Source organism: Amblyomma maculatum, chromosome 10, assembly GCF_055883805.1.
Source record: "Amblyomma maculatum isolate TAMU_Amacu chromosome 10, ASM5588380v1, whole genome shotgun sequence".
Classification (NCBI taxonomy): domain Eukaryota; kingdom Metazoa; phylum Arthropoda; class Arachnida; order Ixodida; family Ixodidae; genus Amblyomma; species Amblyomma maculatum.
Window position 1 is genome coordinate 158841060 of NC_139353.1, and position 11185 is coordinate 158852244.

The following is an 11185-nucleotide window of genomic DNA, read 5'->3' on the forward strand; positions in this document are numbered from 1 at the left end:
AGGTTTGCTACCTACTCTCTTTGAGTGCGTAATTGTCCAAACTCGAACTTTCCACAGGTCCTTTACGAGAGAAAAAATTAACGGTCCAAACGGCAACGTAGTACGACTTTAAGCCTTCCCCTTTTTTGTAAACTTGAGTGTCTTCTTAAGTAATATCAGCTATATAAGTGGCTCTTCTTTTTCCCATGATATAGTGTTAATAACAATATATATGTCGGAAACGAATGTGATTTGCAATATTTCTTGTTTCAGATCCTATGTCAAAATCGGCCATAATAAATATTCTGCATTACACAAAATCACTACGGTTATACCAAGAGACTACTAAAATCATTACGTTGCTTTTTTCGACGCAAAAATGGTGAGTGGTGAATTCTCGATTGTTTAGTTTTCATTCAGCTACAGCCCTTAGACAAGTTCTCTCATGCTACTACTCTTAATGAAAATTGTGCCGCGGAGGGAGGGGAATTATTTAATGTGAAATAATGGTTTACATGCATCCAAACTCCAAACATATCCGCCCATTCATAATCTCGTACCGTTACAGGGACTTATTTCTATGTTCGCCCCAGTTGTGCTGTTTAAAGTAATATCACGCTTCGAAGCTAGAAGAGACAGGAATTTTTCATCTTAGCATGAAAAAAAACACACATCTTAGACGCCAGGACGCACAAGACCTGAAATGACTACACGACGAAATTGGCCAGCATGGTTTCTTTGATAATGAAAGCATATTTTCCATAGACAGTATCCTTATGCTTCCCCTTGCTCACTGTAAGCTAACAAAACAAAAATAGAAACGAAAAGGAGCTTTGCTGCACGTTTAGTGTGAAATGCGATTGAGTAGGCATCCATGAGAAGAACGAAGCCACTCTTTAAGCACGCCGCATGAACTTGCTGCGTAGCCCAGGGGTGCGTGTATGCCGTGGCCATCAAGAGCCCAGGAAGGTTGATTCTTACTAAGGCGAAAGCCAGGCTCAATAGTGGGAACAATATTTGTGCATGCGTGGAGGTGGGTACATCGTCATTGTTGACAAATGATTTATTGATGAGAAAAAAATAGTTGTATAAGGTAGAGGGTGAAAAATTGTCTACGTGCGAAAATGCGTTTATCTGGAGTAATTCATTAATTAGAGCCAAAAACTCAAATATACGTGAAAATACCCAAGGACGTCAATATACTGTGCTGACGGAAAAATTGTCAGGAACGTCGAAAGGGTGCAAAATACGTGGTAGAAGGAAGAAACAAAATGTGGAAAGCAGCCAAAAATAAACGGAGAAAAAGAGTGACAATTGCTAGTGAAAAAGTAGCAAATGAGTGCAAAGAGTCGCAGAAAAGGTGTGGTGTTGGCGCGGCTGCAGCGGAAGGTGTAGGGTGCCTCGATGTCAGCGCCGCCGTTCAGGGTGGTGTGATCTTTTGACCGGCCCCACGCCGCCTCTTTCTCCCTGCGGCGCCATGTTGAATCACGGCAGGCGCTCGGAGCGGTCGCAGTTGCGTAGCGTAAGCAGCTAAGCTTGCGTTCTTCGAGGCTGTGGATGACTCGCAGGTGGTTATACTTGTTTGAGAGTGTTAGACCGAGTGAGTTACGAGCTTCCTTAGTCCACCGAGCAAGCATTACGAGCGTTTGTGTATGCTGATGTGCTCTGGATGAACCCGTAAAGGACTATGTTGTTTTGATTTCCCCTGGCGCTGAAAGGGAAGATAGAAGTGGGATTGACAGAAATCAGCTGGGAAATTATAGAGCGGCCAAGTAAGTTGCAGGAGGGTTTTGATCAATATTTCGTTTTGAACATTGTTTTTCTGCGCGCGTAGTATCCTAGCTGTTGTAGAGTCGAGTGAAGATGCTCTTCGGTAGCGATGTCTCGCGGCTCTCAAGTCAAGGCTACTAACTTATTTCTTTAGGTTAGTATAGATTGCGCCGTTGTAATCGCAAGCGATGTAGCCAATTTTATGTTGGTGGGTACATGTTGGCAACATGGTACATGCCGTGTTCATTTCCGAGCGTGCTTGCTATTTATGTTGCGGAGTTAAATGCCTAAGCCCGATGTCGACATGTAAACTAGCCGTCGACACGTTACTCTAATTTCTGCTCAGTTCTCTGGATCGGTATCTGTCGTAGTATGCGCATTGCTTATAAACATGCGAGGCTTGGTATTGTGCACCAACATTTTTATGAAAACGTTCTTTTCAGCATTTTTGATAATTTTCTTCAAAGTATTTCTTTGTATCATTAGAAATTAGCTTCAGTAATAACTTTTGCCTTTTTATATTTCTTTAGAACCACTCTGATGAGGACGAGTTCCAGAGACATGATGGACGCCGCGTGTAAAACTTAGAGCTTTTACCGTGCGTTTTGACTAGATGTGATACTTGTTCTGGAGCGTATTATTTGCTCAATTTCCAGCGATTCGCAACAGTAACAATATTTTTTTATTATTCATTCAGCTCAACAGAAGCCGAGTGAACACCTTTTGAGACGCCCTGCCAAATGTGCACCAGCTGCCTCAGAGGAAGACAGCGATTCCTCCTAAACTGTTGCTGCAAAGGCTCGCTAAGCGAGCCTGATGATTCTGACAATTATGGAAGCTAGACTTTGGCTGACGTCAACTTGCGGTAGAGTGCTTTATTTTAACTCTTATACTACACTCTACACGTATTCGTAGCAATTTCGTAGCTGACATACTTTTCTTTCATTTTTGTTGCGAATGCAACTTCACACTGTACATTAAAATTGTTGCTTTAAGTTTTTCACATAATTCGTGGCTTGGATCTCTTTTCACGCATTGCTTTCTACAAGGGTTACAACAGACTGTATATACACAATATATACGTTCTTTTGGCTCTGTAATTTTTATTACAGTTTGCATTTTTTTCCATGTTCGACTGCACTCAGCATTAAAAAGTAATTTGCATTATACGTGAAAAAAAGCCCAGCGGGAACGACGCGTTCATATGAGAAGTACAGGAACGGCGCTAAAAACACAAATTAAAATTTCAGTGGTGTTTCCAGCGTATATCCGGTGTACTTTTTTCGTTACGAACGCGTCGTTTCGCTAGTTTGTTTTTTTAACCTACGAAGCATCAACTGGATCAACAAGCTGCGCTTTTCGCATCGTCTGCAGTTTTTCTATCTTTACTGCCTGCAAGGGGAAGGTTGATAAGCCTTTTTACATATACTTGTCTGCAGCAGCAATAAGGCTCAGCCTTTAGGTCAAGAGCACAGATTGTTGGGCGAGTTGGTGCATTGCAGACACGTTCTAGCGCATATGAACGAGGACGAGAGAGATAGCGCTCGTGTTGTCTACATCTCTCTCGTCCTCGTTCATATGCGCTAGAACGTGTCAGCCTTTAGGTGTCTGCGCTTTTATTTTTAACACAGCCTGACTGCCCAGCGCCCAATCGAGTCGGCAGAAAGGGTAATTCAGGTACAACCATAATAATACAGGTTTTCAAGTAAACCTTCTATGGTATCGTTTTTTTTTTTGCAATGAATGATTTCCTTAAAGACAATTGCTCTAATTTCTAATTTCTAATTTTCAGAAAACAAAATCTGTAGTGTATAATGACCCAAATTCACCTTGCCTTCTTACTGTGTTCATCTCCCACCATTATGCAAAATGTAGAGGTAATCGGAAAAGTGCGATTCAGTGACTATAGGAGGGGGAGGTCCCATATTAGTCTAAACCTGAAGAAGGAACGCACCTGATTACTTGATTGCAGTCTAAGGTTATCCTGATTCTACTAGCGATAACCTTAGCAAATACCTTTCACGTAACAAACAGTAACAATTTATTAATCATTTAAGAACGCCTAGAATAAAATATAACAGAGGAATCTCAGTCGAGCACCCGGTGGTGCGCATGTCCATGGTGCAAGCGAATTTTGCATGCGAGTGAATGCATGGACTTTCAGCGAATGGCAGCCCATGAGAAAAACAAAACGATTGAAAACTTGCGTAATCATTTATGATATCAACAACAGAGAAGTTGGTTTTCGTGGGCGCCAAGAAAAAAAAAAAGGCGCTGTGGCAACGTCTCTATACTGAAGTTCGCGCATGATTAGTATATACCAGCATCTGCCTGTAAACATGCAATTGCTCCTTGTAAACAATATACGGCCGAACAACTCGCATTTTTTCTACGGAAGATTAGATAGCAGACCGACATAAGTTTCTGCGAGCACAAAAAAGAGAAACAGCCCGCGCGACGTAAGAGAATCCAACCGCATGGCGCGAGCGGCTCATGCGCGACCGTCAACAAAGCGACGGATTAAAAATAAACAAAAGTCCATGTGAAAAACCATAAGACAATTTCTTCCACCCGCACAGTGCAGCAGAACATGCCGCCGACACGATCGGTTAAATACTAACAGGTTTTTCAGCCCCACAGACGCACAAGCGTGGCCACTCGAGGCCATAAATTAAGTAGTACAATTACTACTTTGACAATTGGATGTTAAAATTGCTATTAGGAGTGAAACTACTTGCAATACGATACTGATGAAAAAGAAAATTCACCTCAAAGCATTCTGAAGAACCGAAATCAAGAACGGCGCCGTTACGCATGCTAGCGCTATGATAGCGCAGCGGATCCCGTGTGCTTCAATATGGCGTCATCGGCGAGGTTGTCTCCACCCTGGAGGCAATGTGCGTCATACAGCTGTGTGCGTTGAAGACGACGTGGTTTGCACATGGTAGGGTGCGCGTATTACCGTTAGCATTACGTGTGCGTTAGCATTACGCCGCGAGTGTTGCCTTGGGGTTGTGTGCACCGATGTGACGGCGTCGGTCCGCCTCAATCGTCTCAATGAGCTCCAAGGACGTGACGACTTCGGTTCGCCGCCGCCCCGCTCGCTCCTTCGACTGCGTGACCTGTGGACACCTGGCCAGCTGTGCTCTGCACCAGCGTCTTCGCTTGTTCTCGGTGCTGACTTTGATCTGTGAGTGATACGATACGCTTTGAACGCGCCTACTCACTAGGCCACTAGTCCCAACGCTGTACACCGGAGTTGTGCCGCGCTGGCCGTTGCTTGCGTCACCACTGGAATGGTTATGCACTAGTCCCTAGTCTGCTCTAGTTCATAGGTTAAGGAGAGGTGATGTCCTCGTTATAAAAGCATCTGTCTGATTGTGTTCAGTGGTGTCTTTTTTGATGGATGCGGGGAACCACCACAAGGTGTTTTTGCGTTACCGCACTCAAGAGAGACATAAGTGCCTGCAACGCATTTTTACATTTTCAAACCGCGAACAAGCAGCTCGAATTGGCAGCTTCTTACAACTTTGACATCATGTCGTATCCTTACGCCGCGTAAACCAATGAAGGAAAGGGCCCTCCTTGCAACCTGCCAGCGCCATGTTCGTGATTTATCGCACACAACACCCACGCCGGAATTTCTAGCAAAGGGTTAAAGCTATTGCGTTAAACATGCACGTGATGAATGTGTGAGCAGTGTGCATGATAACTAGCCAGATCTGTTTATTGCAGCTGTCACTGCAATAAGAAATCGTTCCCAGACTCCGGTACTTGTCACACCTATAAGATTCTTCAGATGATGAGTAAGGCTCTTTTACACTATAGCCTACCTTTCCGCGACAGCAACTGGAAGTGTCACCGCGCTAGATATCACTATTTTTTTATTTATTTATTTTACCCACAGCATTAGAGTGGGGATAAAGTTCTACAAAGCATAAGAAAAAACAGTTACAAAGACGATGCAAAGGCTTTGTCAGATTAATGAACGCAGGATCAAGATAGGGCGTTCCATTCTCGAGCAGTGTGTGGAAAAAACGACGATTTAAAGTTCACGCACTTTATCACCGTGATCAATTTTCTCTTATTTAGAGTGTGGACAGAAAATGTACTTGTCCCTGAAAATAGCAGCCGTTTGGTGATATATATTGCTAAATAATTTTAGCCTCTGTTTTCTTCTTCTCAGTTCAACTGTTTTCCATTGTAATTTCTGTTTTACGCTGGTGATGCTAGTTTACTATAATTTCCTAAAACCTAGCGGGCAGCCAAGTTGTGAACTCTTTACAATTTGACATCATCATTTGTCGGCGGATTCCATACAGTACATGCGTATTTGAGCACGGAACTAATGTAAGTTTTAAAAGTATATCTCTAGAATCTTGAGGGAACATTCTTGCGTTACGACGTAGAAAACCCAACATTTTGCAAGCCTTAGCAGAAACATAATGAACATGCCGATGCCAACACAGAGCTGGAGTGATATAGAAGCTTAAGCTATTATATTCTATAAACAGTTTGCAATAAGTGCACCTTCACATTGTAAACATCATTAGGTACGTTTTTCTTTCTTGTAAAAGTCGTTTAACTTCATGTGCCACTGTTCGCATCACTAATGCACTCTAACCAGATCTTCCTGTAAAGCATGCGAGCTATTTTTTGCTTCTCTATAGACCACACAGTCGTCGGCAAACATTCGCATGCAGGAAGTATCATTCACCGATATATCAGTAATAAACACAAGAAAAAGCAGAGATCCCAGAACTGACCCTTATGGGGCGCCAGACGTTGCAGAAGTTACATTAGAATTGGCTTCATTTATGGTTACGTACTGAGACCTTCGCACTACATGCCCTGCCCACGCCCATTTCTTCTCCTTGATTTCCACTAGAATGTCGGTAACTTGAGTTATTTCTCTGACCCACTCTGCACTATTCCTATCTCTCAATGTTACCCCTACCATTTTTCGTTCCATAGCCCTCTGCGTTGTCCTCAACTTAAGTAGAACCCTCTTGGTTAGCCTTAACGTTTCAGCCCCGTAGGTGAGTACAGGTGAGAAGCAACTGTTGTATACTTTCCTCTTCAGCGATACCGGTGAGCTGCTAGTCATAATCTGAGAGTGCTTGCCAAATGTGCTTCATCCCAATCATATTCTTCTTGTTATTTCCTTTTCATGGTCCGGATCAGCGGTTACTACCTGTCCTAAGTAGACATATTCGCCTACTACTTGCAATACTTCGCTACCTAATGTAAACTGCTGTTCTTTCCCGAGGCTGTTGAACATTACCTTAGACTTCTGCATATTGATTTTCAAGCCTGCCTTTCTGCGTTTCCTGTCTAGGTAATCAATCATCATTTGCAGTTCATCTGCTGAGTTACTTAGCAAGGCAATGTCATCAGCAAATCGCAGATTACTGAGGTATTCTCCATCTACCCTTATCCCGAACTGCTCCCATTTCAAGTCTCTGAATACTTCCTCTAAGCAAGGTGTGAATATTACTGGGGAGATCGTGTCTCCTTGCCTAACACCTTTCATTATGGGAAAGTTGTTACTTTATTTATGCAGAACTATGGTTGCTGTGCAGCCGCTATATATATATCTTCCAGCACTTCCACGTACGGCTCGTCTAACCCCGGATTTCGCAATTACTGCCTCACCGCTGAGGTTTCTACTTAGTCAAATGCTTTTTCGTAATCAATGAATGCTATGTATAAGGGCTGGTTATTTTCCGAGCATTTTTCTATCACTTGGCTGATGGTATAGATATATGATCGATGGTAGAGTACCGTTTCCAAAACTATGCTTGATCCTTTGCTTGATTGCAGTCTAAGGTTATCCTGATTCTACTAGCGATTACCTTAGTAAATACCTTTCACGTAACAAACAGTAAGCTGACTGGTTTGTAATTTTTAAGGTATTTAACGTCCCCTTTGCTATGAATCAGGATAATGTTTGCGCTCTTCTATTGTTCCGGTACCGTCGATGACACCAGGCGCTGTGTATACAGGGTGGCCCGTTTTTCTAGCACAACCCCCCGTCCTTCAAAAAATTTATAGTTATCTGATCCTCTGCAGCTGCTTTCCCTCTTTACATAGTTTCTATTGCTTTCTTGATCTCGTCCTTCGTCACTGCTGGAACGTCTGACAGTTTTTCCGAACCGCCAATCTCTTTACGGTCCTCACATCCTTGGCTACGCTAGAGATCAGTATTGAACTCCCCGGCTACTTTGACTATCTTGCCCTTATTCGTGATGGCATCAACAACCTTGTCCTTTAACGCATACTTCTAATTTTTGCTTATGCGCAATTTCTTCTTCACTGCTTTTAGGATTTCCCCATTCTTTACAGCATGCTTAATTCCTCCATGTTATACTTCCTTATATCGGCAACTTTGCGCTTATTGAGGAGCTTTGATATCTCTGCCAATTTTATCTGGTCTCTTGGTTTGGAAGCTTTCATACTCTTGCGATTCTTAATCAAATATTTCGCTTCCTTAGAAAGCTTACCGGTATCCTCGCTAACAATTCTATAGCCTACTACTACAGCGCACTCAGTAATGATATCTCAGAAATTATTGTTTATTGCTACCAGGGTAATGTCTGCATCCTCGGTTAGAGCTGAATATCTATTGTGTAGCGAGATCTTGAACTCTTCTGCCCTCCCCTTCACCGCTAGTTCGTTGATGGACTGCTTTCGTAGTAATCAGGTGCGTTCCTTCTTCAGGTATAGACTAATATGGGACCTCACCCTCCTATAGTCACTGAATCGCACTTTTCCGATTACCTCTACATTTTGCATAATGGTGGGGGATGAACACAGTAAGAAGGCAATTTCGTTTTAAGTCTCCCCGTTAGGACTTTTCCATGTCCATTTCCGATTCTTCCGTTTGCTGTTGGACATGTAGTGCGAAGAGAGAATAACCGATGGTCGGTTAGTGTAACAAATTGAATTCCAAGGGAAGGAAAGCGTAGCAGGGGGCGGCAGAAAGTTAGGTGGGCTGATGAGGTTAAGTTGGCAGGGGCAAGTGGATGCAGCAAGCACAGAACCGGGTTAATTGGAAAAATAAGGGAGAGGCTTTCGCCCTGCAGTGGGTATAGTCAGGCGGGTGATGATGATGATGATGACTGAGACCTTAAGCTTAAATACTTCTTTATGCACTCAACCTTCTCATTAATATATAAGCAACGCAGCATGTGGACTAACAAACCATGATCTACGGCGTCAAAAGTCTTTTTGAAATCAATACAGACACAATCAATAACGCTGCAACGGTGCAATGCTTGAGCTGTTTACGGGACTGAGATGATTCATGATGTTTTACTATAAAATGTGCTCCATAAATTGACAGGCATTGTGTATTAAAGAAATAGGACGGTAATGCGGGACGAATTCCCGAGGCGCAGTCTTATGAATTGGGACTACGCAGGCAAGCTTCCAATGGCTCAGAAGGGAACTGGTAAGTAAAGATTTTCTGAATAAGAAAGTTAAAAATGGAGATGAAGATTGGGCACATATATTTAAGAGATCAATAGACAGACCATCAGAGCCTCCGGCTTTGTACATGTCTAAGAGCTGAAGAAGTTCGCTAATTCCCATTTCATCTATTGCTATGTCTGCCAGAGAGTAAGCTGAACTGGTTGGGAAGGAATTTTGCGAGGTATGCTGGGCAAAAATACCGAAACAAAGAAATTGTTAAGCATGTTTGCTTTTTCGAGACTTTCATCGATCAGGTGGCCATTATGCGCAAGAGTTGGAATGCCTACGTTATCTTTACCGTTACGTTTAACGTATCGCTAAAATTCCTTTGGGGTCGTTTTGAACCTTGACAAAAAGGAGTCAAGGAGAAGTTGTTTTTAGTATGCTCAATGGCCACCTGAATGTCATAGTTAGTGCCTCTATATTTGCCTTTGTCAAAAAATTGGGATGTCTGTTGAAATTTTTAGACGCTTTTTACCGTTTGTTATGAAGACGTCTTAGATTTTCATAAAACTACGCCTTATTCTTGCAGCGCCTCAGTAACTGCACCCATGATGGCACAAACTTATCCTGCCATTCTAACATTTTGTTTTTGAATAGGAGCCATAGTCCATGAACCGTGCTTGTTTCTGACAACATCTCGTAAAGCGGAAAATAAGCTGCTAGCGCTAGATTTATTTCTGTAGTATTAGCTCTCACGTAATAATAAGTCTTTTTTTCCCGGTCTCAATTGCACCTTTTCGTACGACCTCTGCATTTGGCATACAACTGCTTCGTAATCACTGATTCCTGGCACTACCAAAGTGGATATAAACCATGCTAGCCGATTTGTCAGCACTAAATCTAGTGTATGATTAGCCTTGTTGCCTGCGTTAACATTTGGGTAAATGAGAAATCGCGCATAATGCATGAAAATTGTTTTCCATCACCGGAGACGACACTGCACGTACCCGATTGATTAAAACAAAGTTCTGGCAAGTTGAAATCTCCTCCTATGACAAGGAATTCAGTTCACGTGGTTTCTATTCTTTTATATAATTCCGTCAATATGTCGACCAAGCTACCTGGTGATCTATAGAAGGAACAAGCAGAGAGACATTTCCCATTTCGCAATTTAATTCTGCACCACACAGCTTCGCATGGGCCAACTGGGATATCAAGACGGCAGCAAGATACACTGTGATGAACTAATATGAAAACGCCCCCTCCAAGTCGATTCCTGTCTTTTCTGTAGCACGTGTATACATCTGGAAAAACTTCGTTATCATCGATATCAGGATCCAGCCATGATTCTGTACCCAGAACCATGGAGGGCTCTGTCATGCGGAATAGGTTTACCAAATTGTCGACTTTATTTCTGATGCTTTGGCAGTTGACAATCAAAAAGGATATGTTAGATACTGATCCCCCCTTGTGTCATGCACACTGAACAACTTGGCCTAATCCTTAGTCGTACAAGTATTTAGTATCATTTAGGTGCAGCGCATCGTGTTTTATCTTCACGCGGGTATTCTCGCTCTTATGCGGATCCGAAAAATTCCAGAGGACTTTTCTTTTCCGACGTATAGCCTATGAGCATTTTTGCGTTAGCCAGCACGTTTTGCTTTTCTTTGAAAAGAGCAAATTTGGCGATAATGGGTCGTTTTTTCCTTCTTGGTACTTCCCTAGTCTGTGTACCCTTTCGATGTGCACGGTACCTAATCAAGATCTCACACTATATTCGTGACATGATCTTCTCACGTTGCAGGAGATTCATGAGTCTCAGTATCCGATACTCCATAGAATAGCAAATTGCAATGTCGACTTCTGTTATCTAAGTTGTCGACCTGTTTCAGAAAGTTTTTAACCACGACTTTGTCAAAAACATTCTTCGCATTGCTTCGTGCATTCTGTTACGGTCGTGTTTATGCCGTCAAACTATTGTATAGTTAGTTCTAAGCTCTCAGTTCGATTTCTTAGGCAT